The sequence below is a fragment of the Schistocerca nitens genome, chromosome 7, assembly GCF_023898315.1.
Source record: "Schistocerca nitens isolate TAMUIC-IGC-003100 chromosome 7, iqSchNite1.1, whole genome shotgun sequence".
Lineage (NCBI taxonomy): Eukaryota > Metazoa > Arthropoda > Insecta > Orthoptera > Acrididae > Schistocerca > Schistocerca nitens.
In genome coordinates, this window is record NC_064620.1 from 539483937 (window position 1) to 539492876 (window position 8940).

An 8940-nucleotide genomic window follows, 5' to 3' on the forward strand; every position below is an offset into this window, starting at 1 on the left:
TGTTCCACATCCTGGAGGACCTCCTCACTACGGATCAATTGGAATGAAAGTAAATCTAATCTAATCTAAAGGTTGACAAAGATCTCACAACAGTGTTGGTTTTTACACAAAATGTGCAGAACAACTGATACAAGACTCTAATATTCAACAGCTCCATTGCTGTTTTACAGACCTCTGTTGGAGGCTTTCCCATGTTTTTTTTTTACTTTTGTTTGCAGATTTTTAGGTCTCACTTCAAACCTAGAAAACAAGGGTGATCATCTTTGCATGGTTCAACACTTTGAAAAACATGCTGTATAACTTTATCACTAAAGTTTTGCACAAGCAATTGTTGTAGATGTTCAATTCTTTTTAGTTGAGTTGTAGAGAGTCTTAATGTTATATTATGTGACAAATGATCAAGAAAAGGTATGAACAATGACAGATGGTAATACTCTCCCACAGACTGAGTGCAAAAATTGTGTCTGTTCTGTTCAAAAAACAGTTCTTCACTGCTATATAAACAGAGTTCCACCTGTAAGCATTTCTGGAAGTTCTCCATTTCTGTTTATTTCTGTGTTCCCTCTACTGCCCCATCACATAAACTTGGATGTTATGTGTTTGTGTGTCTGTGGCATCATAGCTCCAACATGAATGCATTAGTTTCAATGCAATTTTTGATTTATATTTGAAGGCTAAATTAATCAAAATTGCCATGATATATGTTTGATAAAAGTTTTTTCAGCCATCTACCAGCAAATGACCTGCAGGAGGCTCTGCAAACACATTGAGACTCTGGCATACAGTGATGGTGATAAGCGATTACCAGAATTCAAAAGAGAGTTCTCACACCCTCTGGCACCTAAATTCTCCAAGTTCCTACATACACACGGTGAACCTGTTAAGCTGACCACCTCAGAAGAAGGTTGTGTAACCAACCCCAGCAGGAAGCTGAGTCGTTGAGCAGACAGGATTTGGAGGTCAGTGGAAGGCCATGGGAAATCACCACTGAAATTATCCCATGAAAACCCCATGGCTTTGCTCAACTCAAAATGTTCCAGAGTTTCAAGTTCCCCATTCGGATCTCCTGGGGGAATCAGCCTGAGAGAAGCTTCATGAAGAATAGGATGCTGTAAGGAGAAGGACTACATAGGAACAAGGAATGTAAGATCCATGTATCAAGGAAAATTAGATACAGTCAAAAGAGAAATGGAGAGGATTAACATAGATATATTGGGAATAAGTGAAATGAAATGGACTGGCATAGGAAAAATCGCTTCAGATGGCCATATGGCTTGCTATTGTGAACAAGAGAACAGCAGAAGTAATGGAGCAGCCTCCATAGCTAGTGACAGAGTAGGAAAATCAGTAATGGGCTGCAACTATGAAAATGATAGAATGATGTCCATCAGACTTGAAGGTCAGCCCCTGAATATCATAGTCATTGAAGTTAATGCACCAACCACCAATCCTGGAAAGGTAGTTGTTGACCAGTTCAGTGAAGATTTACAAGAATGACTACTGTCAACACCGAAAAAGGATGTTGTTTTCATAGTTGGAGATTGGAATGCAAAAGTGGGAAATCAAATTATAGGGGGCGTAACAGAAAAATTTGGTCTTGGTACAACAAATGAAGCAGGGCAGAGACTCTTAGAATTCTGCCAAGATAATTTGTTGGTTATTACTAACACTCAGTTTTAGCTACCCAAACAATGCCTTTACCAGACAGCCAACACCGGAATCAAATAGATTACATACTTTCTAATCAGACGTGGAAGAGATTGGTTCAGTCAACTACAACAAGACCGGGAGATGATTGCAGATCAGATCATAAGCTCTTAATTGCAAAATTCCAGCTGAAACTGAAAAAAGCAGCAGAACCTGTTCCATCTTGCAGATAGGACCTTGAGACCATACCCTTTGATTACACAGTAGAAATCTGAAACAGATTTAATGTATTAGAGCTAGAAGACAAATGCCCATACTGTCACGGAGGCAGCAGAAAAACACATTCCCAAGAAAAAGAATAACAAAGGAGCCAGATAGCTATCAAGTGAGGTATTGCAAATTACAGAAGAATAAAGGAAAGCAAAAGTCAAAGGGGATAGATGAGCAATGTTCACATTAAATACAGAGTTTCAAAATTAGCTAGAAGAGATAAAAATGTCTTACAAAAAAGACTTTTCCAGTATCTAGAGTGAAAACTACCAGAAGAACAAGCTGGATTTTATAAGGGAAGAGGAACCAAGATCAAATTGCCAACATTCAGTGGATTATGGAAAAGGCAAGAGAATTCTAGAAAGATGTTTATCTCTACTTTATTGATTTTGCAAAAGCATTTGACTGTAATGATCACAATAAATTATGGGAAGTACTCAAAAATATTGGAGTACCAGATCACCTCATTCATCTCATATGGTCTTCATACTCTGACTAAGAAACCATGGTGAGAACTATGTGTGGAACAACTAAATGGATCAAGATTGAGAAAGGAGTACAGCAGGGCTGCATACTATCATCTTACTTATTCAGCCTGTATCCAAAGCGTGTTATGAGGAATTCTGGGGTAGAAGAATTATAAATTGGAATTAAAGAATCTGGGGTAAATATAAACAACCTTAGATACACAGATGATACTATGCTGTTAACAGAAAGTCAAGAAGAATTAAGGACTCTCTTGCTGGAGGTGAAAGAAGAAAGTGAAAAAGCTGGTCTTAGGCTGAATGTTAAGAAAATGAAAATTTTGGCAACTGTGGCTATAATTTCATGGCTTATAGGAGGAGACTTCCCCCATGAACCATGGACCTTGCCGTTGGTGGGGAGGCTTGCGTGCCTCAGCGATACAGATGGCCGTACCGTAGGTGCAACCACAACGGAGGGGTATCTGTTGAGAGGCCAGACAAACATGTGGTTCCTGAAGAGGGGCAGCAGCCTTTTCAGTAGTTGCAGGGGCAACAGTCTGGATGATTGACTGATCTGGCCTTGTAACATTAACCAAAACGGCCTTGCTGTGCTGGTACTGCGAACGGCTGAAAGCAAGGGGAAACTACAGCCGTAATTTTTCCCGAGGACATGCAGCTTTACATGCAGCTTTACTGTATGATTAAATGATGATGGCGTCCTCTTGGGTAAAATATTCTGGAGGTAAAATAGTCCCCCATTCGGATCTCCGGGCGGGGACTACTCAAGAGGACGTCGTTATCAGGAGAAAGAAAACTGGCAATCTACGGATCGGAGCGTGGAATGTCAGATCCCTTAATCGGGCAGGTAGGTTAGAAAATTTAAAAAGGGAAATGGATAGGTTAAAGTTAGATATAGTGGGAATTAGTGAAGTTCGGTCGCAGGAGGAACAAGACTTTTGGTCAGGTGATTACAGGGTTATAAATACAAAATCAAATAGAGGTAATGCAGGAGTAGGTTTAATAATGAATAAAAAAATAGGAGTGCGGGTTAGCTACTACAAACAGCATAGTGAACGCATTATTGTGGCCAAGATAGACACAAAGCCCATGCCTACTACGGTAGTACAAGTTTATATGCCAACTAGCTCTGCAGATGATGAAGAAATTGATGAAATGTATGACGAGATAAAAGAAATTATTCAGGTAGTGAAGGGAGACGAAAATTTAATAGTCATGGGTGACTGGAATTCGTCAGTAGGAAAAGGGAGAGAAGGAAACGTAGTAGGTGAATATGGATTAGGGGGAAGAAATGAAAGAGGAAGCCGCCTTGTAGAATTTTGCACAGAGCATAACTTAATCATAGCTAACACTTGGTTCAAGAATCATAAAAGAAGGTTGTATACCTGGAAGAATCCTGGAGATACTAATAGGTATCAGATAGATTATATAATGGTAAGACAGAGATTTAGGAACCAGGTTTTAAATTGTAAGACATTTCCAGGGGCAGATGTGGATTCTGACCACAATCTATTGGTTATGAACTGCAGATTGAAACTGAAGAAACTGCAAAAAGGTGGGAATTTAAGGAGATGGGACCTGGATAAACTGAAAGGACCAGAGGTTGTAGAGAGTTTCAGGGAGAGCATAAGGGAACAATTGACAGGAATGGGGGAAAGAAATACAGTAGAAGAAGAATGGGTAGCTCTGATGGATGAAGTAGTGAAGGCAGCAGAGGATCAAGTAGGTAAAAAGACGAGGGCTAATAGAAATCCTTGGGTAACAGAAGAAATATTGAATTTAATTGATGAAAGGAGAAAATACAAAAATGCAGTAAATGAAGCAGGCAAAAGGGAATACAAACATCTCAAAAATGAGATCGACAGAAAGTGCAAAATGGCTAAGCAGGGATGGCTAGAGGACAAATGTAAAGATGTAGAGGCTTATCTCACTAGGGGTATGATAGATACTGCCTACAGGAAAATTAAAGAGACCTTTGGAGAGAAGAGAACCACTTGTATGAATATCAAGAGCTCAGATGGCAACCCAGTTCTAAGCAAAGAAGGGAAGGCAGAAAGGTGGAAGGAGTATATAGAGGGTTTATACAAGGGTGATGTACTTGAGGACAATATTATGGAAATGGAAGAGGATGTAGATGAAGATGAAATGGGAGATAAGATACTGCGTGAAGAGTTTGACAGAGCACTGAAAGACCTGAGTCGAAACAAGGCCCCGGGAGTAGACAACATTCCATTAGAACTACTAATGGCCTTGGGAGAGCCAGTCATGACAAAACTCTACCATCTGGTGAGCAAGATGTATGAGACAGGCGAAATACCCGCAGACTTCAAGAAGAATATAATAATTCCAATCCCAAAGAAGGCAGGTGTTGACAGATGTGAAAATTACCGAACTATCAGTTTAATAAGTCACAGCTGCAAAATACTAACGCGAATTCTTTACAGACGAATGGAAAAACTGGTAGAAGCGGACCTCGGGGAAGATCAGTTTGGATTCCGTAGAAATGTTGGAACACGAGAGGCAATACTAACCTTACGACTTATCTTAGAAGAAAGATTAAGAAAAGGCAAACCTACATTTCTAGCATTTGTAGACTTAGAGAAAGCTTTTGACAACGTTAACTGGAATACTCTCTTTCAAATTCTGAAGGTGGCAGGGGTAAAATACAGGGAGCGAAAGGCTATTTACAATTTGTACAGAAACCAGATGGCAGTTATAAGAGTCGAGGGGCATGAAAGGGAAGCAGTGGTTGGGAAAGGAGTGAGACAGGGTTGTAGCCTCTCCCCGATGTTATTCAATCTGTATATTGAACAAGCAGTAAAGGAAACAAAAGAAAAATTCGGAGCAGGTATTAAAATTCATGGAGAAGAAGTAAAAACTTTGAGGTTCGCCGATGACATTGTAATTCTGTCAGAGACAGCAAAGGACTTGGAAGAGCAGTTGAACGGAATGGACAGTGTCTTGAAAGGAGGATATAAGATGAATATCAACAAAAGCAAAACGAGGATAATGGAATGTAGTCAAATTAAATCGGGTGATGCTGAGGGGATTAGATTAGGAAATGAGACACTTAAAGTAGTAAAGGAGTTTTGCTATTTAGGGAGTAAAATGACTGATGATGGTCGAAGTAGAGAGGATATAAAATGTAGACTGGCAATGGCAAGGAAATCGTTTCTGAAGAAGAGAAATTTGTTAACATCGAGTATTGATTTAAGTGTCAGGAAGTGGTTTCTAAAAATATTTGTATGGAGTGTAGCCATGTATGGAAGTGAAACATGGACGATAACCAGTTTGGACAAGAAGAGAATAGAAGCTTTCGAAATGTGGTGCTACAGAAGAATGCTGAAGATAAGGTGGGTAGATCACGTAACTAATGAGGAGGTATTGAATAGGATTGGGGAGAAGAGAAGTTTGTGGCACAACTTGACTAGAAGAAGGGATCGGTTGGTAGGACATGTTTTAAGGCATCAAGGGATCACAAATTTAGCATTGGAGGGCAGCGTGGAGGGTAAAAATCGTAGAGGGAGACCAAGAAATCAATACACTAAGCAGATTCAGAAGGATGTAGGTTGCAGTAGGTACTGGGAGATGAAGAAGCTTGCACAGGATAGAGTAACATGGAGAGCTGCATCAAACCAGTCTCAGGACTGAAGACCACAACAACAACAACATGGGAGGAGAAACAATGGAGGTAGTGTCTACATTTAATTATCTCAGTTCACACATTTCTGCTGATGGTGACTGCAGCCATGTGATCAGGAGATGCTTGCTGCTTGGTAGAAAGGCAATGTCAAACATCGACAAGATTTTAAGGAGTTGAGATATAACTTTAGCAACAAAGATCCTTATTGTAAGGGTTATGGTCTTTTCAGTTGTGATGTATGGATGTGAGACAAGAACTAAAAGAAAGGCGTAACTACGAAGAGTAGAGTCTTGGAACAGTGGTGTTGGAGGTAACTTCTTAGAGTCCTGTGGATTGCAAAGAGAATGGATGGGTTAATATCAGAGCAAATAAAACCAGGTTGCTCCCTGGAAGGTGTGATACTATCGCAAAAACTGACCTACTTTTGACGTGTCATGAGAAGACATGTTTCAATGGAAAAAAACACTAATGCTGGGCAAGATCGAAGGCACTAGAAGAAGAGGGTGTCAGAGGATGAGCCAAATCGATGACATCACAGAAGTAATGTGCTCCAACATGCAAAACCTATGGGAGAAAGTGCATGATAGAAGAAATTTGTGTGCTTTGGTTCATGGCATCACGGAAAGTTGGAACCAACTAAACAAAGAGAGAGAGAGAGAGAGAGAGAGAGAGAGAGAGAGAGAGAGAAAGAGACCATATAAAGTGATAAAGTGAAGAGTTTTCTGGCAGCAACATGTTACTTAATAAGTATGTGATAGATAATTTAATGTCATAGTATATAATTTAGATCTCAAAAAATCTGCAAAAACGCCCCCAAGAACATATGTTTATTTTTTATGGTTCATCCACAATTACAATTTTTTATGATGTCTCTCAGATTTACTGTACCAGGTGCAATCAAAAGAAGATATTTTGAGATCTACAGTGCTGTATTTTCCAATCTGATGTAGCTATTATTGCCTGTGCAATTAATTGTAGAAGAGTGAATTGCCAACAGAGATTTTACTGCCTTCATTCACTGTTATTGACTGTTATCACCGCTGCCTACTGATTTAATTTCCTATAAATAACCTATGTTCTTCCTTGGAGTTCAAGATATCTCTGTGCCAAACTTCATCAAATTTGATTCAGTGGTTCAGCCGCGAAACGGTGATTGTCTGACTGACTGAGTTACTTTACATTTATAATATTGGTACCTCATGGATTACGCACTGTGCCTTTCGACAAGGAGTGAAGAGTTAGATCATGACTGAAATAGGCTGGTTCCCAATAAAAATGCCAAATAGGACATAAGGTATTACTTGACAACAAGAAGACTTTGGCAAAAGTCAAGGTGCATAGAAAAAAATTTACTGAATGTAAGAAGTCTGATGATGATGGGAAATCAAAATGTGTAGCTTCAAATAAAGCTGTTTATAGTAACTGGTGACAGAATTATCCAGAGAGATTGAATATTCACCAAAAATGTCTGAAGGTGTGAGTCTGAATGCAGCCCTAGTATTCTACAAATTTTTCGTAACGTGAAAGATTTAACTTTACTTGCATAGTGAGTAATACCTACATAATAGCTCTGTTGTCTTCTAAGCAATCATAGAATGATGAAAGTTATGTTTTAATGTACTTTCATCACAAGTTCTTTAAAAAAAAGAAGAAGAAAGAAACATAACACGACAAGTCACACTTACATTCTGTTAATTCCAGGCTTTCTGCATTTTTTAAACTCTCAATTACATGCTGCCCAAAAATAAAAATTGGGACTTTGCTGAGATTCGCTCTTTGGATGGGGCCCCCAAAATTCCTTAAACAGGCCCTGGTTACTGAAATTTTAAAATAATAATCTGAAGTTTGCTTAATTAGTACACAATAATTTCATATTAACTTTAGTTTTACGAACTGGCCTGTAAAAGTTGTTGTGAAGTTGGCAAAGAAAATTTCAGTAAAATAAAATTTATTTCAATATGCTCCCATTAGCATATCATCATGAAATTTGACACTCACATTAGAAAAACAGTGTGTGACTGACTTTTTTCAGCACAAAAATGTCTGATTTTGGACTTTTAAAAGTTTTAGAAAAGTTGGAATGAGAATGTTTAGCATATTTATGAGTGTGGTCAATTAATACAGGGTTATTACAAATGATTGAAGCGATTTCACAGCTCTACAATAACTTTGTTATTTGAGATATTTTCACAATGCTTTGCACACACATACAAAAACTCAAAAAGTATTTTTAGGCATTCACAAATGTTCGATATGTGCCCCTTTAGTGATTCGGCAGACATCAAGCCGATAATCAAGTTCCTCCCACACTCGGCGCAGCATGTCCCCATCAACGAGTTCGAAAGCATCGTTGATGCGAGCTCACAGTTCTGGCACATTTCTTGGTAGAGGAGGTTTAAACACTGAATCTTTCACATAACCCCACAGAAGGAAATCGCATGGGGTTAAGTCGGGAGAGCGTGGAGGCAATGACATGAATTGCTGATCATGATCTCCACCACGACCGATCCATCGGTTTTCCAATCTCCTGTTTAAGAAATGCCGAACTTCATGATGGAAGTGCGGTGGAGCACCATCCTGTTGAAAGATGAAGTCAGCGCTGTCGGTCTCCAGTTGTGGCATGAGCCAATTTTCCAGCATGTCGAGATACACGTGTCCTGTAACGTTTTTTTCGCAGAAGAAAAAGGAGCCGCAAACTTTAAACCGTGAGATTGCCCAAAACACGTTAACTTTTGGTGAATTGCGAATTTGCTGCACGAATGCGTGAGGATTCTCTACCACCCAGATTCGCACATTGTGTCTGTTCACTTCACCATTAAGAAAAAATGTTGCTTCATCACTGAAAACAAGTTTCGCACTGAACGCATCCTCTTCCATGAGCTGTTGCAACCGCGCTGA

At 39.3% G+C, this 8940-nt stretch overlaps 1 pseudogene; it reads left to right on the forward strand.

Moving 5' to 3' along the window:
- The first annotated feature begins 1104 nt into the window (after positions 1-1104).
- LOC126195739 (craniofacial development protein 2-like) lies at positions 1105-1880 on the forward strand (annotated as a pseudogene).
- The last annotated feature ends 7060 nt before the right edge of the window (positions 1881-8940 follow it).